This window comes from Pan troglodytes, chromosome 4, assembly GCF_028858775.2.
Source record: "Pan troglodytes isolate AG18354 chromosome 4, NHGRI_mPanTro3-v2.0_pri, whole genome shotgun sequence".
NCBI lineage: Eukaryota > Metazoa > Chordata > Mammalia > Primates > Hominidae > Pan > Pan troglodytes.
This window is the reverse complement of record NC_072402.2, coordinates 146,706,910-146,719,820: the sequence shown is the minus strand read 5'-3', so window position 1 is coordinate 146,719,820 and position 12,911 is coordinate 146,706,910. Positions and strand designations below refer to the sequence as shown.

The window sequence follows — 12,911 nt, the reverse complement described above, 5'->3', positions numbered from 1 at the left end:
ATTCTTTTCTGTTATGTATCTCATTTTTCCCCAGTGCAGGTGGATTGATTCATAGGGACATTTCCCAAATGTCCTGGTTGCTATATAGTTCTTCTCTCTCAATTCATTCCAGCTGCTTCTGAATACCAGATTGTTGAAGCTCTTGGGTCCCTGTGACTCACTCTATCCTGGGTCACTCTCCAGATCCCCTTGAATGAGTGGTTCCAGTATTCATGTTCTGGAAGAATGGCATAAGATTTTATCAGACTGTTTTATTATCAGTGCAAACCGGACAATACAGAATTGTACCAACATCTGCAGCAATATACATAGGTGGTCTGAAAATGTCAACACTTTGCAATCCCCAAAACTCACATGTAAGTCCTTCCTTGAGAGTGATTTTCCAAGGTACACAGTTCTGCTGACCAAGGTATAGCTCCTGCCAAAGGATTCAACAACTACAATGTGATTTCTGGATGTGAATGAATTCAGATATTCCTCAGCCATATTTATGCTGGTTAAGGTAGACCTAGGTTCAAATCTTGTCTCAAAGTGCTTAGTATCTGTGTAGCATTAACAAATCACTTTATCTTTCTGACCTATGGCTCTTTCAACTGTAAAATGGGGATAATAAATACCTATATAGCAAAGTTGTTGTAAAATTAATGAATTAATATGTCTAAAGCAGTTAGCATGGTGGCTGGAATGTAATAGGTCGTTAATAGATTATGGCTATTTTTAAAACCCATGACTTGAGCCTGTAATCTTGGAAAAAAGACTCAAAAAGGGAATTCAATGACTCCAAAAGGAACTCAAGGAAATATAAAGAAAATACGTTAAAAAACAATGACAATAGCAAATTCTTCCACAATCCAAGACATTGTTTTGTGTGTGTTGTGTGTGTTATATGAGTGTGTGGTTGGTGGTTGTTTTTTTATTTCCTTCATGTCTGGGCTCAGTAGGGCACAACTAGACCAGATAAGGGAAACATTTTGAGTGAGAGAGAAGGTTGCTTGGAAATGACATCTCAAATCCAAAGAAGAAAGCAAAGCGATAACCCTTAAACATTAAAGTTATGGGGATCGTGTTTTTGAACCATGAGGTGGAACAAGTGACATAACAAACCACCCCAAAAGTTTCTGATTTAAAACAGCTTATCATCATCTGTTGGTCTGATGGATTTACTGGGCTCACCCGGGCAATTCTCGTTTGGGTTCTCTACTGTGGTTGCAGTCCAATAGTGGCCAGAGCTGGAGTCATCGAAGGCTCCTCTGGGCTGGGCATCGAAGATGGCTTCCTCACGGGGCTAACAGTTGATGCTTGCGGTTGGTTGGGAGCTCAGCTGGGGCTGTGATCAACTGGAGCCGTGAGCCATGTCGACTCCATGTGGCTTGGCCGTCTTACAGCATGGTGGCTGGTTCCAAGAGAGTGCATTCCAAGAGCTAGCATTCCAGGAGATTAAACGGGGAGCTGAAAAGCTTCCTATGACCTGGCCTCAGAAGTCACACAGTGTCACATCTGCTATATTTTATTGGTTATACAAAGCCAGCCTAGAGCTGGTATAGGAGGGGATTACTCAATGGCATGAGCACTGGGAAGCCTGGTTCACTTGGGGCTATCTTGGGGACTAGATAGTAAGGCAGCTTTACAAGACCAGATAACATTCCCATCTGGGGTAGGATTTTTGATAATGATTTTCATGTCCATGGGAGAAGGAGTAAAGATGCCTTGTTACCCACTTTTCATAAAATCTAGCTTGTTCTCTTGAATCTTCCACCACTCAACTTCTAGCCTGTGTGCATAGAGTTTTTATTACCCAGTGAGGCCAAAAGAACCCAGCCTTGTCCTTAAGGCATGCAGGAAAAATATTAGGTAAGTCACCTTCTCTGTCTCCAAGTGGGCAGATGATATGACTCTCTGTCCTTGGCCAGAGGAGGTGCAACAGCATTCTCGGCACTTCCTTGTGGGTATCTGGAGAAGTGGCCAAAGTGGAGATGGCTCACCTTTAGGTGCACTCACTATGTAAGCTTACTCTGGGCCACAGAGTGGAGATTTTCAGATGAGAAGTTTCATGATCTAAAGAACACACACACACACACACACACACACAGATTTTGAATGAGGCCTTGAGTGAGGACATGACTTGGTGAGCTTCCCACGCTTGTTAAGTGGTGGGAGAGTGACCACAGCTTTGTTCTTCTCAATCTTAATCTGATGATCTTCACTGAATCACTCCACCACACTCGTTATAAGGTTTCCCTTTGTTTCTGTAGTCATTCCTGGCACTTAGTTATTTCAGTGTTTATATATAGTGAGACTCTTTGAAAATGCTATAGGTGAGAAACCCAGCCAAATATGTGGAAGTCTTATGGAATATGCCCAAGACTATAGATGTAAAGACCATGCGGGTCTGCTGTGGGATAGAAATGTTAGCTGGAAGCTCAGCCTGATCTCTCATGAATAAGGCCTGGGAGAGTTTCAACACCTTATCTCCTCAAGTTTACTTACATACTCAATAAATAGTTGTTAGATTCCTTCTATGTGCCTGGCACTGCCCCAGGCTGTAGCAATAGATCAATGAAAAAAACTTATAAAGTTCTTGTCCTCTTGGCACTTGCAATCCAGTGAGAATATTCCTGAATGTTCCCAATGGTGACAGATAGAACCAATCTTTGTTCAGAACAAAGACCATTGGCAAAAATGTGCTTTTTCTCCTCTCCCCACAGAGGGGTTACAGTGGTTAAAATAATTTAAATGAAATTAAATTTAGAAGCATTTGATTTACACATTTCTTCTAAAGTGTGAGACTAATAAGATGATTTTGGAATGGATCTAAAATAAAGAATTTCAGATTAGAGAATTAAGCACAATGAACTACCATGAAATACATTAGCTGGGGAATTAATATTTCGTTTTCCAAAAATCATTTTAGAAACAATAGCTCCCTGGCATTGAACTGGAGTCTTTGAAAACTCTGCCTCTCCTTGGAATTCTTGATATGACTTCATATTATTGCATTGTTAAATAATCTCAGCATTTTTTGGGTGTAACTGTTTTAACAAGTTAACACTTGATGCTGTTTATACAACGTGTCCCTTGGAGGAGCAAGACAGAACAGGACTGGGAGATTACAGCATGGGAATGGGATTTAGGCTCGTCACATTTGGTTGACTGAGCAATTCTTATGCTCTGATTTGGCTTATTATGATGCCTACAAGTCACCCTAACAAGTGGCTTAATAATTTGTCAAAAAAGGTATCTGTCATGTACTCAAACCTGTTGTGTATGAATAATCTAATTGAAGTTCACTTTTAAAATGATAATTCAACAAGCATTTATTAAGAACTTACTGCATTCTAAGCAATGTAGTTGATGGAGGTTGCTACCCTGGCAGATCTTAACTCACAAAGGGTCAGAGAAACAGCAGAAAAATGAGTGCTATGATAAAAGTAAGACAAGGAGATGTAATAGGGAGTGAGTGGGGTTACCTTGGCTTTCCAGGGCCTCCGTTTTCTCACTAAGTCTATCATTTAGAGCTGGGACCTAATGGAAGATCTCTAAGGTTCTTTTAGTTCTAACATTTAGTAATCACATGATTTGTGCTATTAGGTTTTAAGAACAGTCACTAGCAATGTCTGTTTTTTAATTAGCACAATATTTAATTGCTTTCTGATTTCAGATATATTTTTTTTCTCTTGTTCTTACAAAAACTCTGCAGAGATGAAGAAGCTGTGGTTTAAGGCAGTTATGTAACATACCCAATTTCACATGGGCAGTAAAATAGTCTATTAAGCAGGGCCTTAGTGAGTGAAAATTGATTATAATTGGATCAAAACAGCCTTACTTAAAGAAGTTGAACTAATGAGTTCTAATTTCCTTTTAAACACCAAGATTCTGCATTTATGTGTTTTTCAAAAATCACCCTAGAGATGATACTCTGTAAGTCTCATGTCAGAAAATGATCGAGTGGTATCTATAGGTTACTTTGCTCCCAGCACAGACATGAAGTCTTTTGAGCCCTAATGGAGATATGATAGTGGGCCAAATCTATATAAAAATGACATTCCACACATTGAAAAATAAAAGTGGCTATTGCTGCTGGGAATGCAAAATGAAACAGCTGTTTTGGAAAATGCTTTGATAGTTTCTTATAAATTAAACATACACTTACAAAATGATCCAGAATTGCTACTCCTAGGTATTTATATCAAAGAAATGAAAACTTTTGTATACAAAAGCCTATACACAAATGTTTAGAGTGGATTTATTCATAGTTGCCAGAAATTGGAACAACCCAATGTCTTCAAACTGGGAAATGGATAAACAAACTATGGTGTATTCATACAATGGAATACTATTCAGTAATAAAAAGAAATGAGCACCCAATACTTGCAACAACTTGGAGTTACATCAAATGCATTATGCTAATTAGAGGAAGTCAGACTTAAAATGCTACATACTGTATATCATCCATATGGCATTTTAAAAACTACAGGATCAGCAAACAGATCTGTGCTGTGAGTTGGAGGAAGAATTGATGAAAAAAGACACAAGAAAATTGAAGTGATGGAACTGTTCTATATCTTGATTGTAGTAGTGATGGCATTGAATGCATTTGCCAAAACTCATAGAACTCTGTAACTAAAAAAGAATGAATTTTATTATATATAAATTATACCTTCATAACAGGGTACCCTCAAATGAGTAGTAATATATTTTTGTGTGTGTTTTGATTTTAAGTGCTTTGAGTGAATAGTTTTTTTTTTTTTTTCCAGAAAAGTAGCTCATTCTTATTCAGTGTTTGTTTTCTGAGGATGTCAAGTGGAGTCAGAACCAATAAAAGTTCTATCAAGAAGAGTCTCAGTTAACCAGATTAGCTTGCCCAGGTTGGTAGAACCATGAAAATCAGATTAAAAATAGTGGGAGTAATTTTCCATTGCTTCCATCCCTAGGATTCACTTCCTGTCCTGTTTTATACACTTTGTAAATGGTACCTCTATAACCCATTATGCTTTTTGGCATCATTGCTCACTTTGACTATTTGCAGATTACAAATTATTTGAGGTCAAAGAAGTGAGTGGAGTACATAACCTTCAAGTTGAAGCAGGAAGCAGATGCCTCCTTCCGAGTATAAGTTCTCTTAGGTCAGATACTGGGAACAAATTTGTTTACAGCACCAAGCACAGCTCTTTGAGGGTTGGAATGCCCACTAAACATCTAAGCAAATGTGGACATTTACCCTTCAGGGATACATGCTGACAAATTCCTTCCTATATGCCAACCTGAAAGACCAACCTTGGAGATATGAAGCATTGCCTAGTCCAGAGTGAGGCAGAAGACTGAGTCAGGGGTTTCGACTTAGTCAAGGAATGCTCAATTTTCACCTTTTCCCTCTTCCTGCATACCTTCCTCATGAGTCATGAGCCCAGACAAGGCCCCAGGGTTTTTCCCAATATAGTTCTTCAGGAAGTCACTATAAGTCAAGTGGAGTTGGTATTTATATGGCATTTGTTCCTTTTAAAATGTATTTTTAATTGATAAATAATAATTGTATATATTTATAATGTATAATGAATAAACTGAAAAATTCAATAGAAAGCTTCAACAGTAGGTTCAATTAAGCAGAAGAAAGAATAAGTGAACTCAAAGACAGGACACTTGAAATTATCCAGTCGAAGGAACAAAAAGAAAAAAGAATAAAAGAAGTCTATGGGATCTATGGGAAACCATCAAGAGAACTAATATTTACATAATGCAATTTCAGAAAGAGAAGAGAGAGATAAAGGGACACAAAGCCTATCTAAAGAAATAATAGCTGAAAAGGTCCCAAATCTGGGAAGTGATATCAATATTCATGTACAAGAAGTTGTATGCAGGTTCTTTTCACTTTGAGAAACAGAAGGTGAAACTCAAACTGGCTTAAGTAATTTTAAAAAAATGTATTGGTTCAAGTGACTTAAAAACCACACTGGTTCCAGGAGCAGGTTGATAGTACCTCAAAGATGTCACCATCTCTTGGATGTGCTTTCCCTGTTCATTCCTAAGCTTCATGCAGTTTCAGGGTGGTGACCAGAAGTTTACATCTTATCTTCCCTCTCCCCTGTGTTTGACTGGAACAGAAAAAAGAGTGTCTTATTCCCTAGCACTTTGGACAAAAGCTCTGGACATGATGGCCATTTGTGACAGGGAAGTAGAATACCATTATTTGACCAGTCTGGGACATCTGAATTCAGGGATAGAGAACACAGACAGGGGCTAATGGGGTGCGGGGTAGGGGGAAGGAAACCCCAAAATAGGAAGCTAGATTGCTGTTACTGGAAGGGGAATGTGCACTTCAGCAAGATGAAACCAGTATGCAATTCAGCTCCCACATATGCAGAACTGTAAAAAAGGGAGCTGCATTTGGTTTCTTGGGACCTCCACCTGGAAAAACTGAGTTCAGGGGTTCAGCATGCATCTAACAAGATGCTCCTATTCCCAGCAAATTTTTTCTTGGTGCTCCTTGCTATCTCCTTTTGAGCTATTTTCATCCACTCAGAACCTGATCTGTTCCCTCCATTACCATATCTTAGGCCACAGGTGTATTCATGACACCCAGGTGCCCCTCTTCAGAGAGATGGAGAGAGTGGGAGCTTTTCAAAAGGAATTTGTACTAAAAATGGTAAGTGGCAATTTGAAAAACAAACAAACAAACGAATGAAGCAAAGTAACAAAAAATACTGTACTCAAAATGCTTTTAACAGGACATGTTTTATACAGCATGTGCTTTAAGCCAAATTAAGTAAAGCCTAGCCACAGATTAGATCCCAGAAGGTGAGACTAGAAGGAGGTATTTAAAACACCTGCTAGTTCTCCCTCTTTATCCCATAGATGGGACACTGAGGCCCAGGAAAGGGAACACCTTGACATCAGCATCAATGTCAATGCCAATGTCAATGTCAGAGCTGGGCCTGAGACCAACATCTTCTACTTGCAGACATGATGCCTCTGCTGCGTCAGTCTCCTAAAGTTATCTTTCACAAGGTCCACTGGTGTTAAAACAGCTCATTTTTTATTTTAAAAGTATTTTTAAGTAATCTATATGAACAAATAATGAATTCTCATGATTCCCAAATGAAAAATTAAACAAGGAATAGCATGCCCCCATTTCCCTACCATAGGCCACATTTAAAAAATTAGTTTCTTGTGTATTCTTCCAGGGATATTTTGTGTGTATAAAAACAATTCAGTGACATACTCTCCCGCCATTTTAAATATTATAGCATACTATACACTCTGCTTTGTACCTTGCTTATTTCAAAATGTAAATCTTGGAAAATCTTTCATATGACTCTACAAACAGTATCCTCATTCATTTTTACAGCTGTAAAGTATCTCCTTGCATGATGGGAATAACAGTTTATTTAGCTGGTTCTCTAGTGGTGTCAATTTGGTTATTTTTGATACTGTGCTACTATAAACAATGCTGCAATCAATAACTTTATACACATGTCATTTCATGTGATTGTGATTATATATGTAGGAAAAATTCCACAAAAGTGAAATAGCAGAATACTAAGGGCATATGCATTTGTTGTTTTGATAGACGCTGAATGGCCCTTCATGATGCTCTTGTCAATGTATTCTCCTACAATGCCGAGAGTGCCTTTTCCCTCAGGCCCTCCCCAACACAGCCAGTTACTAATGTTGTCTTTGAGTGTTTAATAGTTGTGAGGTGGTATCTCAATGTTTTAAAATTTAAACTACAGAAATAAAAAAATACTGGAATCCTGTTTCCAGAGAAATTTTTATTATCACTCAAATGATAGTAATATCCTCGCACATATTTCCACCTTTTTTTCACCCCAAATTCATTATTGACATCATTCAGAACATACAATATCTATTTCCTGAGCATTTATCAGATTTTAGGCACTGGGGATAAAGCCCTACCCAAGAAAGACACACTCCCTGTCTTGTGGGGCTTATAGTCTAGTTGGAAGGCATTTAAAAATAGACTATTAGCTTAAAGAGTGTTAAGTGCTTTGAAGAGTACCACAGGGTGATGTAGCAGAGGGAAATCCTAAAGTGAGGTGGGAGCACGTTAGCCTGTCCCTCTGCTTCCTCCCCAAGATCCGTGATCTTTAGGAGCAAGTAGGATAAAGTGCAAAGTGAGCAGAGTGCTCTCACAAGCTTACTATTAATAGTAGTGATTTTTATTTATTATTTTTGGCCTGAACTGACTTGTAGCTTTGGTATTATGTAGACGGAACTTTAAGATCACCATTAAGACCGCCCCGGAGATGCTCAGCTACAGGCAGAAAAAGCCATTCCAGTTCCCCTAATGGGCTGGTGCTAAAACATAAATGTCAGTCTGGTTCCTGAGGACATGAGCCAGAACTCAGTTAAGAGTAAATTATCTTCTCCCTTTCACTAAGCACTCAATAAACAACTCATTGTCTAGTGCAGGCTTAGAAAATCCTATTTGGATTTGGAACGTAGTCCAGTTTGCATCGCATGGGTTAGGTAGTGGGAAAAACACGGCTCAAGGGATCAGGTAAAGGGAGCTGTGTTTCTGCTTCTTCCCTCTTGCTGTCCGGGAGACTTTGGACAAGCAGTAGTGGGAGACTTAGAGACTTCTGGGCAGGAAGCTTGATTAGAAGCATAAATCAGCTTGCTGCAGTTCCAACTCTGACCTGATTTGTAGGTCATGGTGCCCCTCTCAGAAACCAACCAGGTCCCCACCATGGGCTTCGGTTCTGATTTAAGTCTTGTCTCTTTGTATTTAGGTCTCAGCTTCTTTGAGACTGGAATCTTGCTTACCTGTTACCCCTATCTCTCCCTTAGGCTCTGGTCCTATTGCTCTCAGAACTCCCAGAACCTTCATTTTTCTTGCCGAGACCTCTGACCACTGTCAGTGACCAGGCATTCAGTACCATGTGCTCAAGACCCAGGGAGTGCCCGTCTCCGTCCCATCTTGCTGGATCTCTGTCGGATTGCTCTCTCTCTCTCTCTCTGGCTGGCACTCCATCTGTGTATTTCCTTGGACACCACCTTCTGTTTCCCAGAAAGTCATTCCCCCATGCACATCTGGCTAGCTTCTCCTGACCCCATCTTGGAGACACTGAGAGTTTCTACCTTCCTCAACTCTGGCCCATACCATGTCCAGACTTAGCAAGTGGCTTCCAACTCTTTCTTGAGCAGTGGAACCTACTTTACATGTGAACTTTTCAGTGGAACTCCATAACAGAAAATGGCAAAACAATAACAACAACAACAACAACAACAACGACAACAAATAGCTTATTTAGGCCACTGAATTCTTCCTGGAAAGAAACATCACTGTTTGCTGAACCTAGGAAGCACTACAGAACCCCAGGATTCCTCAAAATGTAGTTGGAAACTCTAAATTAGGCAATTCAGTCTGTCTCTATTTTCTAGGCAGCTCAGACAATTAGGTGCCTTGCTAAGGTCACACACTGAGACTAATAGAATCCAGTTTCTAGAATGTGTTACCCCCAATACAATGTGAGCTCCTCAAAGGGCAGAGACCTTCCGTGCATGTGTCACTCCTGTATCTCCCCTGTGTAGCACAATGGCTGGTCCATAGTAGGTGCATGAGCAACAGTGGCGAATGAATGAACAAGTCTTATGGGCCATGACCTAAGGAACAGTCAACAAATGTTTATTGAGGACATTTTATGTGCCATGCTCCCTGTCCTTGGCTCTGGGAATGGAATAGAAAAGGCTGATGAATGTGGTTTCTTCCCATTTGGACTTAGAAATAAGCATGGACCTGAAACAAATGATCACAAGTGGTTTATGAAATAATTGCAATGTGCCAAGCTCTGTAAAGAGAGAATATATGGGCACCTGAGAGGGCCTGGCATCTAGAGCATCTGAAAGGTTCCCTTGAGAGAGTGATGTGACTGGTAAGTGAGGACAAGTCAGGGTTTCTAAGGCACAACTGGAGAGAGAAAAGGAGCTCCACAGGGAGCAGGAAGCCAGGTGTGAAGGAGCACAGGTGAGAAAGAGATAGAGAAGGGGAGAGAGAGAAAGAGAGAGAGAGGGAGAGGGAGACAGAGAGACAGAGACAGAGAGAGAGAACCACGTGTTTGCAGAAGCCCTTAGAGATCCAGGTGCCTGGGTGGGAAGAACCAAGGGGGCAATGAGAGGAGGCTGTAGACTGTAGATGTGGGATTAGGCCAGACGGCAGATGGCACAGGGCATTTGGGGTCTCAAAAGTGGCAGGAGATCCATAAATCAAAACATAGGCCTCCCAGCTGTCTTAGTAAATAAAGTCTTGTTGGAACCACCATTTGCTTATGTCTTGTCTGTGGCAGGCTTCATGCCACAGCAGCAGAGCTGAGTAGTTGCAACAGAGACTATCTGACCCACAGTCCTAAAATATTTACCACCTGGCCTTTTACAGAAAGTTTGCTCACCCTTGGACTGAAGGAACCATAGAGACAAGAGGGCAGAAGCCAGATGGGCCTCGGAGCTGCCTGCTAGAGTGAGGTGGGGAGTAGGATGGAGGTGGGTCCCGATCCCCAGACCCACTTGTCCCCTCCTAATGCCTCATCTGTCATCTAGGCTATAGGTGTGGCTGAGGCTTGGTGAGGAGAGGCTCTGACCTCAGCTGCTCAGCTGCAGGACTCCTGCCAGACTCTGTCACTCCTGCAGGGAGGGCTGTCTCTGCCTGGAGCCATGGGTTGGGCAGGAACGGGGCAAATTCTCAGCCTCCACCCGTCAGTTGTATGCACTGTTCCCTAAGCCCTCCGCCCTTGCCAGCTTCTGAGCCTCTGTACAAACTGTTCTCCCTGCCTGGGGTGGCTGTTTCCACCTATCATTGCCTGTCAAAATCCTTTCCACCCTTCCAGGTGAAGTTTAAAACCACTTCTTTCAGGGAGCTGGCCCTGATTATGGCCCCTCCTCCCCATCCCTGCCTCCTCCTCATCCAGGAGGAATGCTCACTCCTCTTCTGGCCTCCCATAGCCCTCCATCTTCCCCTCCTTTGTTGTAGCGACAGGAGCAAATTATGAGTTCCTGGAGATGTGTTAGTCCATTCATCCGTTCACTCCACAGCTATTTATTGAGCACCTACTGTGCACCAGAAGTTGTGGACAAAGTCTCTGCTTTCATCAGAATCAGAGAGAAAAAGCAACTACCAATAAGTAAATAAACAAATGAAACATTTTCAGGCTGATAAGGGCTAAGCAAGAAAAAAAAATCTCATGTTTGAGAGTTTTGGGGTGGGGTGTGGGTACACCAGGTTAGGCAGGTCAGTCAGGGACGGCCTCGCTGAGGAGGTGAAATTTGAGCTGAGGTATGAATCAGCTATGGAAAGAGCTGGAGGGAGGGCATTCCAGGTCGAGGGGAGAGCAGGTGCCAAGACCCTGAGGCAGGAAAAAGCTTGGTGTGTTTGAGAAACAGAAAAAAGTCTGGTGTGGTGGGACTTCAGTGGAGGAAGAGAGGTATGAAGGGGTCAGGGAGGCCAGTGGGGCAAGGTTGGGTCAGGCTTTGTGAGCTCTGGTGAGCAGTGTGGGGTTTTGTGTGTATAGGAAGCCACTGGACACTGTTAAGCAGGGGAGTAATGCCCATTCTTTCAGCTAAGTGCTGAGAATGCAAGGAAGACTGGAGATGCTCCCTTCCCTCTAGACGTGTATGCCCTGGTGGAGGTGCCTTTCCCTGATGAATGTCATTCAAGCACAAAGCCTGGTTTCCACTTTGCAGATGCAGATATTTGATTTGCCAGGTTCCTCTCACCCCTCATTATTGAGAGTGTAGTTCAAAGTCTTCTGTGGCATCAGCTGGGAACATGTGAGAAGCACAGACTCTGGGGCCTCACCTCAGACCCCCTGGATGAGAATCTGCAGTTATCAACAGCCCCCACTGATTTGTGTTCACGTTAAACTGTCCTAGAAGCAATCAAGGTACAGAGTGATAGATTCTCACTAACCAAATTGAGAAGACAGTAATGAGTCGGATGCTAGCTCAAGAATTTATAGTGGGGGCTAATAACCTTACATCTGAGCTTCTCAAAACTTTAAAGTGCATATACGTCACCTTCGAATCATGTTAAAATGCAGACTTTGGGTCAGTAGTTTGGAATGATACCACAAACTCCGCATTTGTAACAAGCTTGAAGGTGATGTTGATGCTGCTGATCCCAAAATCTAAGCCTCACGTGACACTCAACGCCATCAGTCCACTTGATTTTTATTCTTATCCTGTGATGAGTTGCTTTGTCTCATTATGTGAATCAGGAAACTGAGCCGTAGGAAGCTTATGTTTGAGCTGTGTGACCTTGGGCAGGCAGCTAGGCTCATTTCCTCATCTGTAAAATGGGGTTGGGGGTACTTCTGCCTGCATTAGAGGACTGCTGGGGAGAGCAAATGAACTAAAGCACATCCTGTTCTTAGCACAGCGCCTGGCACACAGCAGGGACTCAGTATTTGGTCATTTGTTTATTTTCTAGGACTTGATCTAGGTTTTCAGCCTCCAAAGCTGGGGTTCTCTCTCCCAGGTTAGTAGAAACTAGGGGTCAGCTCAGCTAGAGGATGAGGTTAGGAATGAAAATACTTAGCAATAATTGAATATGGGGGCCGTCGGCTGGCAGAGTTTCCTCAGAAGTGTGGTGAGTTCACATCTCCAATTCTGAGGATATTTGTACTGGAGCTTTGCCCATCAAAGCTTCTTCTTTCTCAGACTATGCTGGAGACACACAAGCATGTCTTTTGGTCTCTTCTTTTTCCCCTCTAGACCACACACTCACACAGCTGTCCTGACAACAACCATGACCTCAGACCCATCAGAGTTCAATTGCAAAGACCACAGTACCCTGTGCTATTCCAGGCATGGCTTTTGGAGGAGAGGCCCAGATTTCCAGTTGGCCTCAGGTGACACAATGATGACTGAGTTTACAAGCTTCTGTGGCCATTTCCATTTAAACA

The 12,911-nt window shown here is 41.9% G+C and overlaps 1 protein-coding gene across 1 annotated transcript in view; it reads left to right on the top strand.

Annotated features, from left to right (window-relative positions):
* The window catches only part of SH3TC2 (SH3 domain and tetratricopeptide repeats 2), a 188,961-nt gene that overhangs the window by 151,618 nt on the left and 24,432 nt on the right, over positions 1-12,911 (top strand). The window lies entirely within an intron of this gene.